This window comes from Polypterus senegalus, chromosome 6 (assembly GCF_016835505.1).
Source record: "Polypterus senegalus isolate Bchr_013 chromosome 6, ASM1683550v1, whole genome shotgun sequence".
NCBI lineage: Eukaryota > Metazoa > Chordata > Cladistia > Polypteriformes > Polypteridae > Polypterus > Polypterus senegalus.
Window position 1 is genome coordinate 35,937,654 of NC_053159.1, and position 27,624 is coordinate 35,965,277.

The 27,624-nt window shown below is 41.9% G+C and overlaps 1 long non-coding RNA gene across 1 annotated transcript; it reads right to left on the reverse strand.

The window, feature by feature from the left end:
* Positions 1-6,226: 6,226 nt before the first annotated feature.
* On the reverse strand, positions 6,227-14,667 carry LOC120530513. Its single transcript, XR_005633976.1, has 3 exons — positions 14,545-14,667; positions 8,651-8,786; positions 6,227-6,631 (listed from the first exon to the last, which is right to left on the reverse strand). It is a non-coding gene; the product is annotated as an uncharacterized LOC120530513 (long non-coding RNA).
* Positions 14,668-27,624: the final 12,957 nt, after the last annotated feature.

Here is a 27,624-nt window from a genome sequence, read left to right on the forward strand (position 1 = left end):
TTCCAGTGTCTGTCCACCAGGACTCGCCCTTTCCAGTCTGGAGAGCTGAAAAAACTGGAAGCTGTGCCATTTTCACAAGTTCCATATTGAACTCAAGCCTGAAAAGACCTTTTTCACATTTGATTACTTTTTATTTCAGTCATAATATATGAGGTGCCGGGTTGCACCCCACATCTTTTCCATTTTGTTGTAACATTGTCTTACAACATATACCTTGTCAAGCTTAGGTCACAGAGTAGCAGCAGAGGCAGGAAGGAGAGTACAATAAAATATCTTTACTGTTGAAAAGGCAGGAACAGTCTTAAGGCTTTATTGAAAATGCAAGTTGTTCTTCAGCACACAACACACTGAACACGAGAAGCGTTGCAGCAATCATCCAATTTTAGCTCGCTTCTTCAGGTTAAAAGAACACAAAGCCTTCCTCATCAAGCAGGTTCAGCAGTTGGGAAGCATCGGCTCGGTCAGATATATAATTTGTGTGTGTGTATGTATGTGTGTGTATATATGATGTAGATAGGTATTGTGGCAGTAGGGGGCAGTAGTGCACCCTCGAACCCTCAGGTACAACTCCGGAGACCAGGTAATAGTCCAAGAATCTTTTATTTTCTTCCAGTGCACCAAGCACCTACCACACTCCTCACAAACCTCTTTAAACACGCACAATAACCTCTCCTCCTCGCCCAGACACTTTGCTCCTCTCCCACCCAGCACAGCTCAGTGTCTGGACTGAGGCACCGTCCTTTTATAGGCCCCGACCCGGAGGTGTTCCTGTCCCAGCAGTCTGTTATTCCTTCCGGGTCAGGGCAATCAGTCTATTACTTCAACCCGGGAGCACGCCATACCTTCCTGTCACGTGACCGTGACGTACTCCCGGGTCATAAGGCACAACAGAGCCCATAAGTCCCCCCACAGCGACTCCTGGTGGCGCCCAAGGTATCCAGCAGGGCTGTGTATAAACACCACAGAGTCCATAAGGCCCTGCTGGACCTCGGGCACGATCCCGCTGTCGGAGAGCTCCTCCTGTCGGCCTGGGGGTGCGGACCGCCTCGAAGCCGCAGTCTTCCACAGTATGTATATATATATATATATATATATATATATATATATATATGTATATGTAGATATGTATATAGATATGTAGATATGAAGATATGTATGTGTATATATATGTGTGTATGTGTGTGTGTGTGTGTGTGTGTGTGTGTATATATGACAGCAGCAATCCAAGCTGTGAGAAAACAGTAAAAAGGAGGCGTGTCAGACATCGTGGTACATTTTCTGATGCAGCTACCGAAAACAACTTCGTGACGCTGCCGCCAAATACACAAAACAATTACTTTGACAATCATGTTACATTTTTAAAATGTTTCCTTTTCTTTTTCATAACTTCTTTAACACATGACATCGCTGCGCGGTATTTTGCTATATATATATATCACAGCGACACTCATATCAATGACAAAACAATTACATTAACAACCATGTTACGTTATTTTAAAAATTTTTCCTTTTCTTTTTCGTACCTTCTTTAACACACTACTTCTCCGCTGCGAAGCGCGGGTATTCTGCTAGTTGATTTATATGTTTCTGTTACCGGATTGCATGCAGTTCACTCTTTTCTGCTTGCATGTGACTGAGCCCTGCAAAGGACCCCCTACATATGCTTCTTGTTTTACACCCAGTGCTGCTGGAAGAATAACAACACAGGTATTTTTACGTCAGTAAGATAATATTGCATTAGGTTACTCGTTATTTTAAAAAGTAACTGAACTACATAACACACACATTACTTTTAACATTTTACCCTGTTGCTCTCGAGATTGTCTTGCTGAGTTTAGCATCAACATAAATTTAGCGATTTAGTCCAGTGGGGGCTTTGCGGTCCTCATGGCCTCGGACCCCCTGCAGACTTTGGTTTGTTTTTTTTTTCTCCTTCTGGCCATCAGACCTTACTTTATTCTTTGTTACTTACTTAATTTTATTTTTATTTTTTTTTGGTTTCATCATCTTGTAAAGCACTTTGAGTTACATCATTTGTATGAAAAAGTGCTATAGAAATAAATGTTGTTGTTTTTGTTGATTTCTGAAATATTGAGGCAGATTATTTCAGCCAGGAGAAGGAATAATGAGATGGCCCAAATGTTTGCCTCCAGAAATGTATTTTGTGGACATTTCTATCTGTGTTTGTTCAAAGCGTGTGCAACATTGTATGAGCAGACTACAAAATCCTTAGCAGTAACCCGGTTAAGGGTTTACATGGCTATCTAATTGGGTTATTTGCAGAGAAATCTACTTGTGTTAACCATGTTACTCAGAGGCCAATAACCCTATTTCTCAAACTGGACTGAGGGTTTATACAGCATTTTAGAAATCAGGTTTCTGTGAATAACCCGGTTATTAAGGCGCACGTAAAGGCACTCAGTATGTGTTCACTTAGGTTTCAATACATGACATGTCTGTCTGTTAGCTAATTAGATAGTTTTGTTATGTAGAGAATAACAATGCAATAAACAACAAACCCCTGGCATCCTCTGTTTTCAGCTACATTATGGAGTGTAGCTACTGTAAGAATATTACTCTCTTCTCGAATATAATGATACCTAGGACATAACACCTTCAATTGATAATCAGAATCCAGTAGAGTTCATCCAGACTGACAGCTTGGTAATAGAGATGTCTTTGTGGAAACAGAAAGACATAGGAGGCCTCTGAAAAACTTTAAGGGACATTGCGGCCATTAGAGGCGGCTGTAGCCTGGTGCTTTTTTGGCTGAACAGATCATTGAGCTAAAAGGCAGGAAGTGACATAAGACGACAACTCAGAATATGAGCCATCAAGAACGAAAAACAGCCGGAAATAGAAATTGACAGAGAGAGCACCTTTGCAGTACTTTCCTGGGAGGAAAGTGGAGAAGCCATACCTCATAGCAGACAGAGAAGAGGAAGCCGATGAAGACAATCCCCTGTTCTCCACATTTTCTTTATTACTTTACAGTTCTTCCATACCACATTCTTTCCTTGTGAGTTTTGTGTAATTTTTCTTTGTTATTGTTTTGGTCTGCCGAGTTGCCTGGGGATGCCAGGGCGTGAGGGTGTATTTCACTCCTCTTAAACAACTTGCTATAATTCAAACTAATCTAAACCGCCTCAGATCTGCTCAGTCAAATTCAGAGTTGTGTGGGGGGCAGAGCTTACCTTGGCATTATCAGGCACAGGGTGGGAACCGATCCAAGATCAGGTCCCAGCTCATTCAGTCACCAGCACTGAATCAGCCAGGTCAAAGCTACCAATTAGCTAAAACGGTGTTTCTCAACCTTGTTTTTCTGTGGTGAAACACTTTTTGTAACCAAAATCATCCTAAGGCCTCCACTATCTTACTAACCACAAACACATTATATCTCATACATGTGCTGAACTGTCTGAAGGTGCAGTCACTGTACAGTATATATATGTAAGCAACAATCAAAAGTCTTCACAGACTGAGTTCAAAGCAAAACTGCCTTAATGGCAACAAGATGCTCTTTTTATAGTCAGGTCAGAGGAAGTCTGTCACTGGGTCCAGAACCAGAAGCGATGTCATTGGAACTGGATATCCCACCGGTGGTCTGCAGGAAAGAGAGAGAAAGGGTTAGCACACACTGCCACCCCGTGGTTTGGCACCTTTTGACCCCATTGGCTGCCTCCTATTCACATGTGTGTGACAATATATACACAAAATTATATATATATATATATATATATATGCACAGGTCTGATCACAATCTGATATTTGGGTGGTTACCTACCAGGTAATGTGTGTTGTTGATCGGCCAGCCTGCAGACATCCATCACATCCTCTCAGTTGCAAGATTCAGATTATAGATATGTGATACAGTATCTGCCAAATAATACAAAGAGTACACAACACATGTTTCACCCTATTTGGGTCTCATCAGATGTGCACACTTTTGCTTCCCCTTGTGGGGATCGAACCTGTAGCCTGGTGCTGTTTTGGCTGAACAGATCATTGAGCTAAAAGGCAGGAAGTGACATAAGACGACAACTCAGAATATGAGCCATCAAGAACAAAAAACAGCCGGAAATAGAAATTGACAGAGAGAGCACCTTTGCAGTACTTTCCTGGGAGGAAAGTGGAGGAGCCATACCTCATAGCAGACAGAGAAGAGGAAGCCGATGAAGACAATCCCCTGTTCTCCACATTTTCTTTATTACTTTACAGTTCTACCGTTCTAACCACAAACACATTATATCTCATACATGTGCTGAACTGTCTGAAGGTGCAGGACTACTGGAGAAGCAGTCATGGCACTTAATGAGACTTTGAGGTGACATCACCTAGCTGCTTTATCCTTTTGCCTGCCCCTCTCTGCGTCAGAGACAACTCATATGCCCACCATCCACCCGCGCTGTGAATCCTGCTGGCAACCACACACCCAAGGCAGATGCACTCTAGCAGCCCGTAGATGCGTCTAAAGTGCTCAAAATGCTGGGTCTGCATCATAACAATCACAGAGCTGCTTTGCAGTAAGGAGACTGTGGAAGATTGTGAGTTCGCTTCCCGGTTCCTCCCTGTGTGGATAGCGCTTTGAGTACTGAGAAAAGCGCTATATAAATGTAATGAATTATTATAATGAATAATGAATGAATTATTTTTATGTCAGCTTCTCCATGAAGTCCTAACCTTCTCATACAGGTCTCGACCACCTGCGAGGCACGTCCCTCTAAGGTTCAGACCCAAGTGTGCTACACTGTTATTTCCATGGCACACCACTGTGCAACACCACATTGGTTGAAAAAAACTGACCTAACACACATAACTTTAGGGTGTGGGAAGAAAACCCACAAGAACATGCAAACTTCACACAGTCAATGGGCAGACATGGGATTCAAGCCCAGGACACAGAATCTATTAAGCATTATGCTACCCTCAGTTCAAATTTTAAAACAGGTATGGTGTACAATGAAATTCAGCAACTGCAGGTACATTAAAGTGTTGGATTGCAAATGAAGCAAGAAAAGGAAATAAAAGTTTTAAAACGTATTTATTAGAGTATTAAGAACAATGCTGTATATAAAAGATAGGCGAATCTGCAGGGTAGGATAGCATAAATCTCTATGAGGTAGTGTAATGTTTTTATATCAGGCCTGAAGGCCTGCAGTTTTTATTTTGGCATAACTATGAAACTTTGGGGGTAGGAGGGGGTCTGCCAGATGGATCTCAAAGAGATAAGAAGCAGCTACATGACAGATGAGAAAGGATGTAGGAATAAATCAAACAACGGAATTCATCTAGTTTCCAAAACTCATTTGTTCAAGCATATAAAAACAATAATGGCTGAAGACCATCGTAGCAGCCCCTCATAAAAGCAGATACCAAGGCCAGATGGGATGTCAGTCAATTGTAGGGCACATTCATGTACATACCCACGCATACCCACATTCATCAGAGCCCCTCATCAACCGAACACAGATGTCCTTGGAATGTGGATAGAAACCTCCCACCACAGGCACCTACCCCCCCAACACACACACACACAGAACACACAGACTGTTCATACAGTGCTTATAAAAAGTACCAGTAACAGCGCACTGCACGATAACGTGCAGTGAATACACTGGACTTGAGCATTGATAGTTTTCGTCCTCTTTCTCTGTACGTTTAGCATTCGTTTGCTCAGAGGTTGATGTGCTTGCTGGTTCCTGAGCAGCTCTTCATTTCTCCACCCAAGCAGCTGGCTTCTTCTCTTCTTTCGTCGGCATCTTTTCTCATTAAACCTCATTAAGTCAGTGTTTGTGTTGTAATTACTTAGTACGTTTTCTTTAATATTTAACTTCAATCTGCCTCAAGAATGATTTAAGATATGAAGAGGTAGGGGAAGTGATGGCGAAGGTGGTAGGGATGAGAACGGCACCTGTACACATGTGCCGCACGGCTGACATGCAGCCGAGAGTTGATTCTACAATAAAATAAAATAAAAATCATCACCCCGAAAGCGGACAGTAGATGTCACATAGTGTATGTGTACCAAATTTCAGGTCAATAGGTCAAACAGTTTGCGAGCTACAGGTGATTTAAAATCCTGGACCGACAAACGGACAGCCATGGTAGTATATTATATAAGAAGATCATGACCAGTTGGGAGCCCCCAAAGCCCAAACACAGACAACCCAACACAACTCCAGGTTCAAATAAACAATTATTTAATCCATGCAGCTGAAAATAGCAATTAATCCAGACAAAACACCGACTTTAAGTGCTTTCTTTTTTTCTTTTTCTCACCTCCATTGACTTTTGCCTGCTGCCTCCCGACTCTGACTCCCAGAGCTATGGCACTGGATTCCTTTTAAAGCAGTTTCGGTGATGCAGCCAGTTGGATGTACTATCAGGTTATAAAGAAGTCACGGAGGTCCTCCCCCAGCAGCAAGGACACTACCTCCTAGTGCAATGGGGGATGACCTGCTCACTTTCATCCTCTCTTGCCAGTTCCAGTTGCCTTCGGACATCGCAATCAGGACAGGAATCATAAGATGTCCCAGATGGTAATTGACCCCATTAATTCCATCCTTCCATTATGGTATCCTAGCTGGGTAAGGAATGGGACACCCTTTCATCCATCCATCCTCTGAGGCATCTATAATTTTCAATCCCATGAAAGTTTTCACATTTCATTGTAATATACATGGACTTCATTTTATTATATTATTTGTTTTGACAATGAAAGACTTTTTAATCAATTTCAAAGTGAAAACAAATCTAAAGTAATTACAAATATCTCATTTAATCTTCTCACACCTCTCCTGGGGCCTCATGTATAACGCCGTGCGTACAACTCGCACTATAACATGGCGTAAGCACAAAAGCCAAAATGTGCCTACACACAGAAAAATTTAGATGCAGGAATCTGTGCGTACTCCAACTTCCACGTTCTTCCGCTACATAAATCCCGGTCAGCATGAAAAGAAACGCCGCACGCTTTATGTAACGGCCCAACTCCTCCCAGAATTACGCCTCTTTGAATATGCAAATCAATATAAATCGCCCTTAAGCTCAGCCTTCTGTGAAAAGACAATGGGAAACGCACGGGGGAAAATATAAGAATTTCAGTGAATACCTATTGGAGGCAAAGGAAAAACATACTATTTGTTCAAATAAACCGTGGTATAATCAACAAAAGGAACTTGATCGAGTGACATAGCGTGTTGGAGAAACTTGAAAGCTCAAGTTCACAAAGTCGCACAGTGCCAGAAATAAAAAAGAAGTCACATATCAAAGACGCGGTGAAAAGGCGAGTTGTAGCCCAGTGATTGTGTGCGACTTTGAACGAAATTATTTATTGCACCAGTACTCATGGGCGGCTCTAGGCAGAGAAAGAATCGGTGGCTCCTTGCCCGCCAATGTCAATATGTTATCTTATGCACGGTGGATGGCCACGTCCGTTGCGGACACTGCATAGCCACCTCGTCCTCATGACACAAACGTTTAACTTTTGTCGAAATTTGCCGCTGCGTTTTTAGCTGTGTCATTATTTTCTGTTTCTGTTTTATGCTCAATATATATTGGTATGGCCGACCCTGCAGTCCTTGCTTTTCTTTCACCAAGTAACCGATCGCCATACAATCAGCTCTGTAATAGACGTTAAGCCATCTGTAAGCTTAGAGCGCCGATTCTTCAAAACGTTTAAGGAACATTGAAATATCTTCGTAGTACATGTTTAATTATTCTATCCTTCACGCCAGTCCCAGTGAAGAATATAGATTATTTAAATGAAGTTAAAGTTTTATCTGTATAATTTAATAAACATATTTTGCTGCATTTCATCTTAAAAATGATATTGTCATCATATGTAAATATGCGCTTTATAAAGTGGCTCAGGTTGTGCGATATTATAACTGTAGTGCAAGTTTACAGTGGGGTGATTGTACTTATAAGTACAAACAGTTCTGCAAGGAGCAATGATTGAGTGCATTTAAAGTTCTTGGGATGAAACTGTTTCTGAACAGCGAGGTCCGTACAGAAATGGCTTTGAAACGTTTTGCCGTGGCTGAGGTAACGTGCTTGAAGCTGTATACCGATAATTCTCTTTCCGATCAGCTGCTGCTGTGATTCACACTCAGATACAGTGATATAAATACTCCGAGTTGTGCAGTGAGAGTAATATGGAAAAAGATGATCCGCTGTGGCAAACGGGAGCAGCTGAAAGAAGTAGAAGGTGCAGTTAGAGTAAAAACGCTAAAGCAGTTATGGTATTTGGAATACTATGGCTATTCCCTGGACCATTATATTGTTACAAGTTAATTGCAATCAGATGCATTACACTAATAAACAATATGCAGTTAGTTTCAGTGTATTTATAAAGCCGCGTCAGGAAAATAAGGAGTAACCACACAGGAACAGTAGCATTGCTTTGACGCTGGGTGCCGCCAGTCTGCAAAACTGAGCGGAGAACTTGTGTACGACAAGGTATGAGGTACCGTGGAAAAGTGCGTGGCTTTACGCCAAGTGTAGGTTTTATACATCGCAATTTGAACGTGGAAAAGTTCTTACGCAACATTTCTGTGCGTACGCACCGTTTATACATGAGGCCCCTGGTGAGGGCCACAGCTGATTACTGATATAAAACACACAAGTAATTGCTCGCATAAGTACTCACCCACTTTAACATGACACGCCTGGTGCAGTGAATTGGTTTTATGGTTCAATGGAATTCAGCGGTCTGTAGTCCGAGGGTTTCTGCTGATTGTAATATAAATCCTCTTCTATCTGGTGAGTCTGTATCGTACACAAACCTACATAATCAAGACAAAAGAACACTCCCAGAAACTCTCTGAAAAGCACAAGTCAAGGAATGGAGACAAGAAAATATCCAAAGGAAGTGCCGGCTCTGCATCTAACCTGGTCCCATTAAAACCCGTGTATATGTAATCATGAAGTGTCAATGTTAAGAAAATGTTTAGAATTGCATGAGAGAGAAAAGGGAAGGACCAAGAAGTACAAATCAGTTCTGGTTCAAAAAACGTACACATAAAATTCTCAGAAAAGGAAATTATACATAAATAAAGCTTCGTCATGGATGACTAAAACAACTAACAAACGATTGCATTAATTGCCAAGTTTTGTTACCAGCAAGGGGTGGCTGCTAATTACGAAACTGTTTGGAACAAAAACCTGGAGGCATTGTGGGCACCCCGAGACTGAACTTAATGACCACAATAAGTAGGTGCTGGATCCATGAAGCATCAGTGCTGATCAGTGTGCTCCTGGGTCACATTATAGAATAACTTACACTTACATTTATTTGCTTATCCAAAGCAACTTACAGAAAAGGGAAAACATAACTGATTAAATTAAAACAAATTGAGTTATAGAACAAGGTTACAAAATTGATCAGAACAAGTAAAGATTGCAGGAAAAAAATACAAGATAATTACAATTCAGTCAGTATCAATTAGACAGAAATTCACCAAATGACAGAGTCTTTAGATACTTCTTCAATGCACTGAAGGAATCAGCATTTTAAATGGAAGTGGGCAGCTTTTTCCACCAGCTAGGAGCTACTCGTCTGAATTGGGATTTGAGGTGTCACGCATGTGTATCTGTGGATCACCTTGCTGGCTCGGATCAGATATGAAATACCACTCCAGGACGAGAGAGGGCGCTCTCCCTAAATGTCTTGTCTCTTGCCTTCACAGCTCCAAGAAGACACCCCTTGAGGGTGAGTGACTCCGCCCTGAATGCTCCACAATGCCCCGCCCCTTCCACTTCGAACCATCTGGAATGAGGCGTCTCAGTCTCAGTCTGAGGCCACTGCAGGACGGAGCTCCACCAGGAGACCCTTAGTAGAGAGCCATCAGATTCCCCTATGTTAAGTTTTTGGTCTTGCACCTTTAAGTGGCTGTTTATTTCCCTGCTAAGAGCCTTTTTTTTTATTTGTTATTAAAATGGAATGACCAGGTTGACACTCCAACTTTTTTTGGACTTTGTCTATTCTTCATACCTAACAGATGCCATGCAGAGGTGGCATCACTAGATGACTTTCATTAGCAGACCTTAGTGGTTGGCAATCAGCACAGAACCTAAGAAGTGTCTTCGCATCTACAGTATATGTACAGACATGCACAAATGTGTCATTACCCTTACGGCTCATTGAAAAAATGCTGCTTATCTCCTGAAAAGTGATAAAATGAAATGCAGTTGTCCTGTGTATACCTGCATGCCTTTGATATGTCAACAAATACAGTAAAGCAAATGTGAAAAGAGATCAGGTATTGCTTATTCTACAAAGATTTTCTAAAATGGTCAGGACACATTTGTTGGTACCCCTAGAAAAGATCATAAATAACTGGATTCGAGTGATTTTCCAAGCTAGTTGTTTTCTTTATTTAGTATCACACCATGTCACCAACCGTACAGTCAGTTGCTGAGCTGAATTAAATAGAGAAATGTAGTCTGCTCTTTGGTATCATCAAAGTAAAGGAGAGAGTTGTCTGAGGAGATCAGAAAGAAAATTATAGACAAGCATTTTAAAGGCAAAGGCTAAAAGAGAATCTCCAAGCAGCTTGATGTTCCTGTGACAACAGTTGCAAATATTATTAGGAACTTTAAGGTCCATGGAAGTGTAGATAACCTCCCTGGACATGGCTGCAAGAGGAAAATCAACCCCAGAATGGACAGAAGGATAATGAGAATGGCAAACAAAAAGCCAAGGACAACTTCCAAAGAGATACAAGCTGAATTCTAAAGTCAAGGTCCGTCAGCGGCTGATTGCACCGTACGTTGATTTTTGAGTGAGTGAGACAATGAGTTCAATAGAAGCCAGACTGGAATTTGCTAAAATGGGAGAATGTCAATTGGACAGATGAGACAAAACTGAAGTGTTATGGCAAGTCACACCAGTGCTATGTCCACAGACGAATAAAATAAACTTTCGAAGAAGAGAACACCATACCTACCGTTAAACATGGAGGAGAATTTTTCAGGGCTGCTTTGCTGCATATGGCAAGGGGTGCCTTGAGTATGTGCAGTGAACAGTGAAATCTCAAGACTATCAAGACGTTCTGAAGTGAAATGTACTGCCCAGTGTCAGAAAGCTCTGTCTCCTTCAACACACAGCTGAAAGCACCTAAGAATGGCGGAGAACAAAAAATTGGACTATTTTGAAGTGGCCTCCTATGAGCCCCATTTGAATCCCATTGAACATGTATGGAAAGAACTGAAACATGCAATCTGGAGAAGACCCCCTTCAAGCCGGACACAGCAGGAGCAGTTTGCTCAGGAAGAGTGGGCCAAACGACCTGTTGATAGGTTCAGAAGTCTCATGGAGAGCTCGAGGAATCACTTGTTTGCAGTGATTACCACTAAAGTCTGTGCAAGAAAATATTAGGTTAAGGGTCTCATCATTTTTTTCCATGCCATTTACATTTGTGTTATTATTTGAAATATTCTGTTGAATCAAAACTCTAAAGCAAAGTCTGATGTTTGTTAAATACAGAATTAACAATGATGGGTACGTATTACTTTTGTCAGTTTCAGGTTATTTCAGAGACAATTGTGGGTTCTTCTTTTTTCATGAAGAAGTACCAACAAATTTGTCCACGTCTGTATAATGCAAATTCGACTGACTCTTTCACTCACTCACTCACACTCTTCAACTAAAACACTGTTTCCCATTTAGTTAAAAAGATTAAATTTAGCATGGTTGTATGTCTAAGCCAGTAGATATCTGCTCAGAAAAGAAATTTTATTATACCAATATTTAGAGGTGAAAAACTCAGTACCCCAAAATGTCAAAAATGCTTTGACTAATTTGAAAGAAATTTGGTGACAAATTGAACATTAGTTGGCCCATTTTTTTTTTTATTGATATTTATTAATAGTATGTATGCACTGTGCTGCACTAAGAACAGGCTTTATGCAAATGAAGGACAAAGTAGAAGCGATTGACAGGCCAAGCCAACAGCACCACTAGTCAATAGGGTGGACAACAAAGACAGGATGACAGATAGCAGCTTCTTATCGCATACGCGGATCAAATACCGTTAGACCTGGGTCTTTTATTATCCGCTTCGAGAGATTATTATTTAAGATAGAGGTGATGGCACTCCTCAGACACAAGCAAGAGATTATATATGAAAAGAACCACATTCGTATTTTCCCTGATTTCTCTCCCTCAACAGCTGCTAAACGCACAGCCTTCTACAACATTAAACAGCGATTACGGCAAGCCGATGCCAAACTGAAAGTGGAAGTGCAAGGCCAATTCTATGTTTTCGCCAGGAAGGAAGAAGCAGAAAAGGAATTAAGAAAGCTGATCCCGGCACTATTCTGAAACACAATAGTGAGTCGTAGCCTGTCATGACATGGCAAGGATATATAACCTACTGTCTGAGCCATTTGTAATGATACGGGTATTATAATTATACAGTACATCCTTTTTATTACTCGGATGCTATCTGTTTATGTTTTCATTACAGTTATAGACGTGTGTGTTTGTTTTTTATTTTTTTTTTATTAATTTATTTTTTTTTCTAATACCCTAAAGGAGACTGTTTAACATCATACCCTTGGTTTATTGTTATTGTTATCATTGCATCAAGACTTACTATGCTTATTCTGGACCGCTTTTTAACACTATTCCCCAGGTTTATTATCTTAATACTTTAAGATTGCTGAAGATTATATTTTAAATTTATAGTTTGTAAATGATTATATTTTAGGCATATAGTATGTAGACTATATTGGCAATAGGTATCTCTGTTTTTTAATCCTGTGTTGGGGCTTGTTTTGCTTTGGACGTGCTCTGTCTCTGGGTATGTCAGAGGACCGGGACTGTGTGAAGTGGGGTCTAGCCTCACATGGGGAAGCAAAATGGGAGGGTGGGGGGTTAAGAGGTGAGAGAAAGAGAGCAGGCTATATCTATACCTAATCTATCCTTTTAATCCTTATAATTATAACTACCAACGTAACAAAATAGGCTGCATGGCAATAACTCATCGGGAAATAGAAAATTAAGTTTAAAGCTGTCTCACTTCTAGTTAAGACTATGAAATAACCTCAAAAATTCAGAATCAATGCCTCCATGATGGAACAGTTAACTTTGTGAGCTGGAATGTTAAAGGCCTGAATCACGAATTAAAGAGAAAAAAGTGTTCTCTCACCTAACAGGTTTAAATGCTAAAATAGTATTTTTACAGTAGACCCACTTACTAAGCAAGGATCAGTTCCAGCTGCAAAAGGACTGGACTGGCCAAATGTTCTATTCTAGAAAACTAGAGGTGTGGGAATTTTCATACATAGAACAGTCTCATTTGTAGCATCAGATGTAGTATCGGATCCTGAAGGGAAATATGTGATGGTCATGGACAACTTATTTAACTGTAAAATGATTTTGACAAATGCATGAGAGGTACAGTTTTGTATCATTAGCACACAAATGGAATTCAATGATGGTGAGGAGGAGGTGTATAAAGAGAAGAAGGGAGGGCCCAGCACCAGTCCTTGGGGCACCCCTGTGCTTACCTGGTGCATCCTTGACATCTCTCCTCACCAGGACACGGGGTAGGATCTGCCTAGGAAGTATTACCCAAACACCTGAGGACAGTTGCAAGGTCAGAGAGTGGATAAATCTAGCTGATTGAGGCCAGGTGACATGTTAACTTCTTGAAGCTTGTTAGAAAGGAGTGTTATGACACCATTAAAACCTGACTGATGTGCCCACACATGCAATAAAAAGTCCTAAGATTTGAGAGTTAGTAGGAGATTAAGTCCAAGTACAGGTTCCTGTCACCCTGTAGTGGACACCAGGGAGGGCTCCAGCTCCCCAAACACCCAACACAAACAGGCACAGACACAAGTATTAAAGGCAAAGGCAAATTTGTGGGAAACTCTTCTTGGACAAGCATTTTCTACCACCACAGTCACAAGTATATACAATAAGCACAATAAAGCACAACTATTTGTCTTTCCCTCTCTTTTTCACTGCCTCCTCCACTCCTTCTCAAAGTTTCATCCATCTTCCACCCGACTCTGGCTCGTCCATATGAGGCAGGCAGCTCTTTTTATCTCCCACCTGGGAGTACTTCCACTCTTCCACACACGTTATTCAAAAGCACTTCTCGAGGGAAACAAAAACCCCATGAGAAATAGGGCTCCCCAGTCCCTGTAACACCCCCTTGTGGTACCCACAGAACTCAACAAGGCTGATTTGAAGAACTCCATGCCCCAAGCTGCCTTGTGGGAATCTGAGGAAACCGTTGCAACCCAGGGGGGCTGCCATATAGTGCTCTGTGACCCGTCATTTGCGTGAAAGACATATGAGCGTCGACAAAATAGCGCTGATTAAAATGCGCCGTCAAAATTGCGCCGACAAAATCACAAAAGTTTCATTAAATATGAATTACTAGTTTAAAGCATATATAATAATGTTTATTTTAGAAGTCAATATTATGAGACGCGGCATGCCATCAGCATGGCACACAGATAGTCCTTAAGATCACGCCTTGCATATGTAGGAAGGATTGCAGCAATAAAACATTAAACTTCAGTTACCTTGTGCTCCCACTCTCTTGGCCTCTCTCGCAATTTTGTCGTGGTGATTTTGTCGGTGTGCATTTGTCGAAAACCAGTTAGCGGCTTTGTCGGCGCTCATTGGTCGGTCGCGGTTTTGTCGGGGCGCATATGTCTATTGCGCTTTTGTCGGTGAACCTAGTGCTCCAGAGTGCACACTCTCTCCCCCAGTCCTTCCATCTCAAGGGTGTCCCAGCTGGGTAAGGCTGCCGACCATCCCTTACACTGTATAAGGTCTCTCCCTACCAACAGGACCTGACAAATCCTCCTTGAAAACTTTTCTTTTATTTGTCATACACTTCTGAACTTATCTCCCAGATCACATTAATTTTGAGAACCAAGCACTATAAGGCCTGGCCTCATACCCATGCTTGTCCAAGTACACTTCTTCATTTTCACACAAGCTATATCAGAATACCAAGACAGCAGGTTCACTGGAGGTTATCTATAATAAGCACATTCAACACAGAGTTTGGATGCTGTCCATTTTTCTGTTTAATTTTGGCTTACACTCAGCAAGAAATTGAAAAGTAGGAAGGCATTCAAGAAAACCTTGACATTTTGATCTGCTGTAGAATCAAAGAAGGGCAGGACACATGACTTTCTCTCATGTTAGAAGGGTCCTGAGAACGAAGGAGTCGGTCTCCATTAGCTCCAGTGAAATTTTTAAGATCAAGAAGGGCCTGGCAAAGATGAGAAATGAGGCTCTGAAACAGTGCCAGCCGTGGTAAGCAGCTTGTCCATATTTTTGCCCAGTCCCTTTGAGGTTAATGCTCCCCTGTGGCTAGTATGAAAATATTCATGTTGTTTCATCTGCAATAATCGTATAAAATGAAAGACCTATTAAGAAAAAAGTGTGTCATGTCTTGTCATCCAATTTTTATAAAAGTATAATACAGTAGAATAGAAGGGGGATTTGTAAAACTTTAACATTTTAGAATATATAAGAAAAAAGACAGAAAGAGACCCCCACCCCCACCCCAGTCACTCTCAGTAAGAACGTTAGTAAATAAAGATAGCAGGAATCAGTACTTCTGCTGCTGTAGGAGCAGACATCAAGCAGTGACTGGGCCAGCTAGCCAGCACTGTTTATTAGGCAAGACAGCCAAGCCAGGAAGGCACACATCCCCTGTTAGCGATCTCAGAACATCCAGCTGTATATCAGAACACAGCAGCTATCCACATATTTACATACTTGCTGGATGACCCATTGATCCTTAGTGTGGGAAGTCTGAAGAGAGGTAGATTGTAAAAAAAACAGAGAGTGAGCTGGTGCCAGAAAAGGGCTAGTGTTAGTTTAGCACTGAAATTGACCAAGGAGTAAATCTTCTACTGATAAGGTAGAGAGGCGTCAAGACAGAATGGTATGTCAGGGGTTAGAATCAAAGACAAGGAAATAGAAAGAAACTTGAGGGCAACAGACCAATAGAGACAAGCTGAGGGATGGCTCAAAACAGGGGGTGAAATGTCAAGTCCAGTTTGTTAGCATGTGTATGTTCTGGCCACCAAGGGGCACTGCAGATCCCCCAAACACCCAACACACACAGGCTCGGATAGAAGTGCTTCAGTTCCAAGGCTTCTTTTTTGTGTAAAACTCTTCACTGGCAAGAGTTTCCCACAGCACACCCACAAGTACAATTCAATTCAACACACAGTAATATTCTTTTTTTTCTTTTGTCTCTCCGCATTCTCTCCTCCACTGCTCCAGCAAGCTTTGTCCAAGCGTTCTCCCAATTTTGGCTCCCAGACTGAAGCGAGGCTGCTCCTTTTATCCTATCCCAGGAGTGCTTCCAGTGGTATAAAGCTGCAGCTTTAAAGCACATCCTCCTGGAGAACCTAACAGAACCCAACAGGGCTGTCCCCTGAGACTATAATACTCAGAACGCCATGTTGATATCTGTGCAGGGATCCCAGCCTGGGTTGGCTGCCATCTACTGTCTTGAGGAATGAACCAGCACGAGAAAGCTGCTTAATTTACATTTAGTTATTTGGCTGACACCTTTATCCAAGGCGACTTACAACATTTATGATACAATTAGTTACATTTTGGTCTTTTGGTTTTTCAGTTGGAGCTTAGGCAGGTCAAATGACAGTATCAATAGCAGAATTTGAACCCTCAACCTCAGGGTTTGAGGTCCAAAGCCTTAACCACTACACCATATTACCTCAATTGGAGCTGGCCTCAGCTGTCTAAGTAAGTAAAGGTTCTGGTGAGCCTTTTTTATTTTACCAAGAGCCATAATGTATTATGCTTACATCAGTCCATCAGTTATGGTCACTCCAATAAATGTATAGCTGCTCAGCCTCTCAACATTATCCCATCCAATGCAGATGCCAGTGTGGTCTACCTTCTGCTTCCTGAAGTCTATGATCATCTCCTTGATTTTGCTGCCATTAAGAATCAGGTTTTTTGTTCTGACACCATGGAGTGAGCAGGTAGACCTCCTTTCTGTAAGCCATCTCAGCACTGTTGGTCTATGATGGTGGCAGTGTCATCAGCACATTTAATGATGGCATTGGAGCTCTGTCTGACCAAACAGTAAGAGGAGAACAAAGAATACAGAAAGGGGTTCAGCACATTACCCTGTGGAGCACTTGTGCTGAGGATCTGGAACACTTTGTTGAGAGTAGATAGACAGACAGAATTTTATTTGTCCTGGGGGGTGAAAATCATGAATTAAATAAATAAACAAATAAATAAATAGATAAATAAATAAATAAACAAACACTATGGTCAGTACACACACTAGAATGACTAAAAAGGAAGAAAACTTCTGACTGGGCAGTCACAGTCACAGTGAGTTGTCATGCAGGCATGTTCCCGTTGGTATAAGGAAGACCTGGCACACCTGCTGAATGAGTTATTGGCTGAAAGTCCTTGGTGTCTGTGTGTCACCAAGAGGACGTGAGGCATTGCTCATAACCACACTCATCTTAGTTTTCATTCTCACTTTTTATGTTGGGTTCTCAGACTGTGGATGAACATTCAGGCTTGGGTGCAAGGCAGAAAACAGTCATTGTAGACAACACACACACTCTTAAACCCATGATGCAGGACTGATTTGGAGTTGCCTGTTTAGCTAAGTTATACATTTTTAGGATGTGGGAGGAAAACAATACAAATATGAGGTGAATATGCAAAATTTACAGCCCATCTAGAATTTGAACTCAAGATCCTGGACTGGTGAGGCAATAGCAGTAATTGCTGCCCCAAGGGGAGGATATAAACACGTACATACAAATATGGGCAGCAAGGTGGCACAGTGGTAGCGCTGCTGTCTTGCAGTAAGGAGACCACGGTTCATGTCCTGGACCATCTCTGAGTGGAGTTTGCATGTTCTCCCCATGTCTGCATGGGTTTACTCCAGGTGCTCTGGTTTCCTCCCACAGTCCAAAGATAGGAAGGTTAGGTGGATTGGCGATACTAAATTGGCCATAGTGTATGGCTGAGGTGTGTTCACCCTGCGATGAACTAGTGGCTTGTCCAGGGAATGTTCCTGCTTTGAGCCCTATGCTAGCTGGGATAGACTCCGGCACCCTCCATGATCCTGTTCAGGACTAAGCAGATTAGAAAGAGACTGACTGACTGACATACAAATACTCTGTGTACGTGGTATAATCATTTCAGCCATTATCTATCTCTCCCATATGACTCCAGACAAGCCAGTCAGCTACTTTTCTCAACCGCATCACACCTGCAAATACTTCTGTCTCTTCCACTTATTTTCCATATCTGAGTGTATACGGTATGAAAATATACGTATAATTTATTGTATCTTTTCCATATGAAGGTAGAATTTGCAAGGAAGTACAGTATCTCCCCCACACAATCCTAAAATGAACATCTTCGACATGTGAGAGCAAAACCAGAGTATCACACATGAAAACTGTGCACACACAAGGACAGAACATACAAACACCACCCAGACCATAATTAGGGTGAACTCAACTGTTTTTTCAGCACAAAATCCACAATTATGGTTCACAAATTATAAGTACCCGTCAGCACCTAACATGACACTACTGACTACATTAACTTCTGTATGGACATTGTAGTTCCAGTAAGAACAGTACGCTGCTATGCTAACAACAAGCCATGGATTACAAGTGACATCAAGTTCCTTTTGAACCAGAAGAAAGGGTCTTTTAAAGGCAGTGATCAGCATGAGCTCAAGTGTGTGCAGAAGGAACTCCGAGTCCAGCTCAGGGCGGCAAAGGAGCAGTACAGGAGAAAACTCGAGTAAAAGTTGCAGAATAACAGCATGAAGGAAGTGTGGGATGTGATGAAGATCATCACTGGCTGCAGCTAGAAGCGAGGTGCCTCCATCCAGAGAGACAGGTAGAAACCAAACCTGATGAAAAACGTTTTTAGCAGGTTTCACCACCCTAACTCACTCTCACTCCACCTCAGAATACTGCATCCTCCAGCCATCCTTCTGCTGATACCAGAATAGGAGAGAGTTTCCCCCCACCCACAATTACAGCAGCCCAGGTAAGCAGAGCGCTGAGGATACTTTGTGTCAGCAAAGCAGCAGGTCCAGATGGAGTATCGCCATGACTGCTGGCAACCTGAGCCTGGAACAGGGGAGAGTCCCGAGGCTTTGGAAAATATCTTGCATCACCCCAGTCCCAAAGTTATCACGTCCTGGTGAGCTGAATGACTTCAGGCCTGTCGCTCTGACATCGCATGTGATGAAGGCCTTGGAGTGGCTGCTGCTTCACCACCTGAAGCCACAGGTCCGCCACAACCTCGACCCACTGCAGTTTGCATACCAGGAGAAGGTGGAAGTGGAGGATGCCATCATCTCCATGCTACACCTATCCCTCTCCCACTTGGACAGAGGTAGTGGTGCTGTAAGAATTATGTTTCAGGACTTCCCTAGAGTCTTCAACACCACCCAACCTCTGCTCCTTAGGGACAAGCTGACAGAGATGGGAGTAGATTCATACCTGGTGGCATGGATTATGAACTATCTTACAGACAGACCTCAATATGTGCGTCTCAGGAACTGCAGGTCTGACATTGTCGTCAGCAACACAGGAGCGCCGCAGGGGACTGTACTTTCTCTGGTCTTGTTCAGCCTATATACATCGAACTTCCAATACAAATTGGAGTCCTGTCACGTGCAAAAGTTCGATGACGACACTGCTATTGTGGGCTGCATCAGAGGTGGGCAGGAGGAGGAGTATAGGAACCTAATCAAGGACTTTGTTAAATGGTGCGACTCAAACCATCTACACCTGAACACCAGCAAAACCAAGGAGCTGTTGGAGGACTTTAGGATGCCCAGGCCCTTCATGGACCCTGTGATCATCAGAGGTGACTGTGTGCAGAGAATGCAGACCTATAAATACCTGGGAGTGCAGCTGGATGATAAACTGGACTGGACTGCCAATACTGATGCTCTGTCCAAGAGAGGACAGAGCCAACTATACTTCTTTAGAAGTCTGACGTCCTTGAGCATCTGCAATAAGATGCTTCAGATGTTCCATCAGACGGTTGTGGTGAGCGCCCTCTTCTACGCGGTGGTGTGCTGGGGAGGCAGCATAAAGATGAAGGACACCTCACACCTGGACAAACTTGTTAGGAAGGCAGGCTCTATTGTAGGAATGAAGCTGGACGGGCGCTGAGCAAACTCCTGTCAATCATGGAGAATTCACTACATCCACTGAACAGGGTCATCTCCAGACAGAGGAGCAGCTTCAGCGACAGACTGCTGTCACCATCCTGCTCCACTGACAGACTGGGGAGATCGTTCCTCCCCACACTATGCGACTCTTCAATTCCACCCGGGGGGGTAAACATTAACATTATACTAAGTTATTGTCTGTTATACCTGCCTTGCATTCTCCACCTTGTATTTTTTAACTTACACTGCATTTTTACTTAATTAATATTGTTTTTATCAGTATGCTGCTGGTGGAATATGTGAATTTCCCCTTGAGGATTAATAAAGTATCTATCTATCTATCTATCTATCTATCTATCTATCTATCTATCTATGACTTAAACCTTTTTAGCAATGATTGTTATAGCAAGTCTGTACTGCCCTCAAATGAATGGTCGTGTTGAGAAATCCACCACACAAATTGCAAAGTCACTGACTAGTGAAGCTAGTGGAATACAGACCCACTGTAACATCAGTCTATCTGGAGAATGCAGAAGCCCAACGGCACCACTTCAAGGTCCCAGCCTATCTGTTAATGACCTGCTGCCACCTGTCCATTGTCCCAAGTATACAAAGTAGCAGATACAAACTGAAACTTCAAAGTGCCAGCCAAACCAATTTCACGCTTAGATGAAGGAGAAGCAATCAGAATACAAAGAAATGGATATTGCAAACCAGCTGTTGTCAGCCAGGCAGCTGACGCCAAAGACTGTATCATGTACACTTGGCAGATGGACAGGTGTTCCGCAATACCTACTGCAACCTGCACAACATGAAAAAAACAGATACATACACACACCTATGTGAGGTTACATCGCACGGTGCAACAAAGGGGTTGGCATTGGTGCCTCACTGGACAATGGGTTCAAATTCTGAACTGGTCTCCATCTTGTCTGTGTTTTCTTTGTTTTCCTGGAAATACTTTGGTTTAGTCAAATCATGCCACAGTTTGCATTTTGCCTGTGTCAGAGAGTGTTCTTAGGTGCTCTGTTTTCCTCCATTGAACTGGAATCAAATCATGGGTTGGTTTGCACTTTGTTGGTGTAAGTGTTTCTGCCTTGTGGTACCATGGAGCAGGAAACTGGGTTGGTTCCTGCCTTCAGTATAACGCTGTTGGGATGTACACTGGCTACCAGAGAGCCCAAGAACTTATTAAGGAAGGTCAGTAAATGGTGGGATGGTTAAATGATGTGAAGTGGGCATGACCATATAGAGCACACACCAACGCATTCTAGAAGTGTCAAGAGAGGCAGACTATCCATCTGCAATTTTGTATTTAAATTGTAGACTGCAGAACTGCTCTCACCTAACCGCTTAGAAGAATGCAGGTGGATGGATGAAGGTCAAGCTCGAGAGGGCTGTGCTTAAATAAAGAACCCACTTTCATGTTGGAATGTTATCTGTTTACTGAAGCCATGTTCTCTTTGAGCTATGCAGTTGGAGAACACCAGAGTTGGTGGTTATGGGTTTATACAAGCCATCCTGTAAGCAGTGGTGTTACTAGAATGCCATTCTGGGGTATGGAGTTGGATATGTAAGGAGGGCAACTAAATGCCAAGATAAGGTCAAACTTTGTTTTGATTCATTTTTCATTGGGTGAGTGCTGAGTCTGCTGACCACCCATTTGTCCACCTGAAGCCATGCTCCTGGCTGGAAGATGAATAACCGTATAGCATACTGCATGATAATTTTATAAGTAACCCTTCCCAGGGTTCACTTTGAACATATCATTAATCAATATGGTTGAGGCTTTGCTAGACCACCTACTTGTCATCCAATGCTCCATTTATGTGTCAAGATAATCACTCATGATACAGACTGGCAGCACTCTTTCGCATCACCGCATCAGAAACTTGCTCCAAGCAAATGTCAATGCCATGGTCAGTCACTATTACAGTATAATAAAAATCATCCATGCATCCATACCTGATTGAACTGAATCAAAGGTGCAGCAGTAAAGAGACAATTCCAGCAGCAATGGATCCAGAAGCCAAATCAGAATGGGGCACCAGTCGATCATAGTAAAAACTGTATGGCACAGTTTAAAGTTGCCAGGTAACGTAACATGGGCACATTTGAGGTGGGGCAGGAAAAGACTTAGAGTTGTGGGGAGAACATGTAAACTTGCCGTCCACACCATATATACCATTCAGCCACATTTTGAACCTGATGCTTTAGATCTGTGAGGCAATAGCTCTAACTGCAGTGCCACTTGACATGAAATTGAACAGTTTTTAATTTAACACTCTGCGCCCCTTGAGCAGAAATGAGAAGTGCCTCATTCACTTTTAGGCCTGAAGCCACAGTGGTAAATGGTGTCTCACAGCTCTGGGTTCAAGTTCTTGCCACTGTTTTTGCACTTTCCCATTCCTGAGCAGGAATGATTGAATGTGTTACCTGCAGCTGAGTGGCCTCACTTACTGGGTGGGCCCCAAGCTTGCCCGGGCCATAATTTTTAAACTGCATGGAACGAATTCCATACCAGATGGATGGCTCCAAAAATAGATATTGCATACCTTATGAAGGGCATTGTCACAAAATCTGTCCTGGTTTCTCACAGCTGTTGCCATTACGCATTTAAAGCAGGGAGGTCTTTAGCAAAGTATTCAAAGTATATAGTTGCAGTCCTGCTCTATCTTTATGGTTTAATTTTTAGCTTCTGTGCCTCTTATCCTTTATTATTATTATTATTATTGCTGCTGGATTATTTTTTACTGTAGCCTATCAATTTTTTGCCCGCTTTCTCCAAAATTTATAATGAAGAGCCTATGCACATCACAGTTTATTGATCTTACTTTATGTCAGTTTGTAAAATTGTATTAATTTTAGGAATCTGTTTAAGGTGTCAGTTACAATGGCTGTTAAAAAACTTTTTAAGTTTGCACTACTCGTGTTTAATTAACAAGGATAGACATCTTTTTATATGATGGGTGTAACAGAACAAGATGCAGAGGATAGAAATATATGGAAGAAGATGATCCGCTGTGGCAACCCCTAATGGGAGCAGTCAAAAGAAAAATAATAATAATACTACTTTGCATTTATATAGCGCTTTTTTCACTACTCAAAGCACTCAGCAATTGCAGGTTAAGGGCCTTGCTCAAGGGCCCAACAGAGCAGAGTCCCTATTGGCATTTACAGGATTCGAACTGGCAACCTTCCGATTGCCAGTGCAGATCCCTTGCCTCAGAGCCACCACTCCACCTGAGAAAAAAAAAAGAAGAAGAAGACATATTTTAGCCTGCAGGATGATTTGAAACTGCCACATTTAGCAATAATATCCAACTGCAGAGCCGAGTACCATATGTCACCGCAGGTCGGTGCCAGCAGTTCTAGACCAGCAGTTACAGGATGGAAGTTAAGGTTAGAGATTAGTATGGTTAACGTGTAGGATAAATGGCTAAGATTTGGGGATAATTAATCTTTGGGGTTAGTTTTGTTAAGGTTAGGGTTTGGTGTGGTTAGCATGTCAATCAATTTAATTTGTGATGACCTATAAATATTTATTACCAATCAACTGGTCTAGACATATGGTGATGTCACTTCTGCCCTGAAAGTACTGGTGTAGACTTGTGGTGACGTATGGTGCAGTGGCACTGCAGGTCAATACACAAAGAACGATAGACACTTGGAATAAGCTACCAAGTAGTGTGGTAGACAGTAAGACGTTCGGGACTTTCAAAACTCGACTTGATGTTTTCTTGGAGGAAACAAGTGGATAGGACTGGCGAGCTTTGTTGGGCTGAATGGCCTGTTCTCGTCTAGAGTGTTCTAATGTTCTAATGTTCTAATACATCCCTCACTTAGAGAAGCACACAGGAGGAATGATACAACCGAAGTTGGTTTTGCATTTAATTTTGTATAATACATTTTATTGTTAATGCCTACTTTGTTTAATTGTTTTAAAGTTATAATATCTTCAGGAAGTAAAGATAAACAACATAAACATGTGACATAAGAATGAACCTTCTTATGATTTCAGTTTTCTTCACGACCGTGACCATGCCTATAGCAGAGTGAAAATAGAGCTACGTTTTCAGGTGAAGAAGGGCAGAGTTGGTCTTGTCCGTTATGTGAGATGGACGTCTGAAGCAGAACTCTGTTAGCAACGGTGTTATTTTTTTCTCTTATTTTTTTATCACTTCAAGGTATCCTGTATTTACTCAACCCAAGGGGGATCATTTACAGTATATGAAAGCATATATAAACATTACCAGCAGGAAAGGGGCTCAGAAAGAAAGCAAAAGAAACTAAAAATTCATCCAAGCCTAGACAGGCATGAAGTTCAAGCTCAAGATACAGCCTTTCAGAGACTAACCTGGAACAGACAGGCGAAAGCACAGATTTCCCGGGACCTGGCGCTGTTGCATCGTCTCCAGCCGAGGGCGAAACTGGGAGCGAAGGTGAAAGTGAGTCAGGTCACGGTAGCTTGTCATGGAAACTGAAAATGGCCTTGACTTCCATGTTGTCATGTGCTCCTCGTGAGCTGGGAACATTGATTTTAACTGGGCTTGCCACTTCATTCACGGAGCACCAAGACTGAAACAACCCGTCTGAACCGAAGGTAATGATTGATGCAGTGGCCACCGTCACCGCTCAAGACATAAAGGAGCTCGCTCAAGAAAGATATAAAGAAAGAAATAAATGATATAAGGAAGGAAATAAATGATATAAGGAAAAGTGATATAGATGTTATAAGGAAAGAAATAAAGGACATACACAAGACAAACGAGAAGCTGCTGCAGGATATTAAAGACCAGGAAAAATGTTTAAATAATCACTTTAAGGCAGTCTTTAAAGGTATGCTAGAAAAAATTAAGGAACAAATTCAGGAAAATACATCTACGTTTGAGAATAAACTGAGAGCGCTTGGCGCCCAGTTGGAAGACATTAAGCAAACCTTCACGACTTGAATTGAAATAGCTGAACAACTGGCATCTACTGCTGACGGAAAAGCAACAGCTGCAAATTTTCCTCACCTTCTACCTACCTCTATACTAGAAAAAATATTGATCAGTCTTGAGGACTCGGAGAGCATCTCCCTTTCAAAAGATCCAAGAGTACAGTGGGAAAAGGATCTCTCACTCAAAATCTCAGAAAAGGAGTGGAAGGTAGCAATGCATAGAAACCACTTGAGCTCCATATGCACAAAGCATACAATTATTCAACTTAAAATTATATATCGAGCACAGCTGTCTCGTTTAAAATTGCCTAAAATGTTTCCAGGGCAAGATCCAACCTGCGAACGTTGCAATCAAGCTCCAGCCTTATTGGGCCACATGTTTTAGGTGTGCACCAAATTAACATCATTCTGGACCAAAATCTTTAAATGCCTTTCAGACAGCCTTGGCGTTATTATACCTCCTAATCCATTAACAGCTGTGTTTGGTGTATTTCCAGATGGGCTTAAAGTGGAGAAGGACAAACAAACTGTCCATCCATCCATTATCCAACCTGCTATATCCTAACTACAGGGTCACGGGGGTCTGCGGGAGCCAATCCCAGCTAACACAGGGCGCAAGACAGGAACCAAACCCCAGGCAGGGTGCCAGCCCACCACAGGACATACACCACAGGTATCGAACTCCGGTCCTGGAGGGCCACAGTGGCTGAAAGTTTTCATTCTAACCATCTTCTTCATTAGTGACAAGTTTTTGCAGCTAATTAAATTCCTTTGCCTTAGTTTTAATTAAACTCAACTCAGGTCCTCAGTTGTCTCTTTTCCTTTAATTAGCTGCCAAATAATAGTGAGACACAAAACAAGCTGCCACATGTCCAGCTCACCTGTGTCCATTACACAGTATCTGAAAATAAAGAAAGGTGATGGTCTCAGTAAGTTTGATCTCTCAGGTCACTAAAACATTTTGACAGTGTTGTTAGAAAAAACAGAAAAATCAACAGTATTGGAAATGTCTGCTGTGTCAGAATGAGACCAGCAACAAGCCATAGAATTAAATAATGGATTTAATTAACAGCAAGAATCGGCTTCTCATTAAGAGGTTGTTTGGAGTGAAATTGGTTGGAGTTTGACATCCCAGTTTAGCTGGTCATCTGTTGGTTCATTTCACATCTCATGTCTGTTTGGCTGTCATTAAATGAAGAAAGGAATAAACTCAGCAGACTGAATCCTTAAAAACAGGGCTATTAAAACGAAGGGGAAAGGAATTATTTAGCAGTAAAAACTGGCCATTGATTAGGAAAGATTTAGAATGAAAACCTGCAGCCACGAGTTCGACACCCCTGGCATACACACTAGGGCCAATTTAGGATCGCCAATCCACATAACCTGCATGACTGTGGAAGGAAACCCATGCAGACACGGGGAGAACATGCAAACTCCATGCAGGGAGGACCTGGAAAGTGAACCCAGGTCTCCTAACTGCAAGGCAGCAGCACTACCCACTGAGCCACCGTGCCGCCCCAAACAAACTGTAATTTCTTTTACTTCACTATTAGCACGTAGACTTATCTTGCTCAAATGGAAGAATCCTAACCCACCTCTTTTAAGTCAGTTGGTAACTGATGCTATGTACTATTTGAAATTGGAAATAAATCTAATTCTCACTTAGAAGATCTGTACAAAACATTTTCAAAACCTGGCAGGATCTAATTAATAACATTTTAGAATAAGTATTTAAATTGAGGAAGCAGATTCTCTCCCCTCACTCTTATTCTATTTATTTTAAGTAGTTTAAAGTTTTACTCTGCTGGCCTTGTTCTCTTTCTCATGGGTGGGGGTTGATTTGTTATTGTCAAACTTGACTTGCTTGTATGGAATGTTATTTGATTTTAATAAAATCCATAAAATGCAAAACAAAAGAAGATATGTAGAGTTTTCAGACCTGGGCAAGGCAGTTCGAAGTAGCAATTGGAGGGGGAGGGCATCAGTTCTTATCAGTATGGATTAGCAAGCATTTTACTATCTTACATCTAACTAAGGCAAGGTTTTTACTGTGGGACAGCCTTCCTGCCGTGGTCCAGTCTGACTATGAGGCTGGGAAAGAGAAACTTACAGAAGCTTTTGAGCATAAGCAGTGCATGGATTGTTGTGCAGCACGAGAGCTTGAAAGTGTTGAGTGCCACTTTGAGCAGGACTGAAGATTCTGACGCAATTAAACTACTTGTACCTTCTTTCATATGATTTAAAAAATTTTATAGTATTACAAAATGTAGACAAAAAAAAAATAAACTTATTAAACTTGGCCTAACACATTTCCAAAAATGCCATTTCCTTTACTGTAAACTGTGCTGGTTAGAGGGGCTGTCTATGCCTGTACAAACCAGGAGTAGGACTAGGAGGATCATGAAGCCCCCGTTTATTTTAAAGACTTTGTTCAGCTCTAAAATGATTGCTATTGAGTTTTTTTTTTCAACATAATTTCATTTTCTTTGT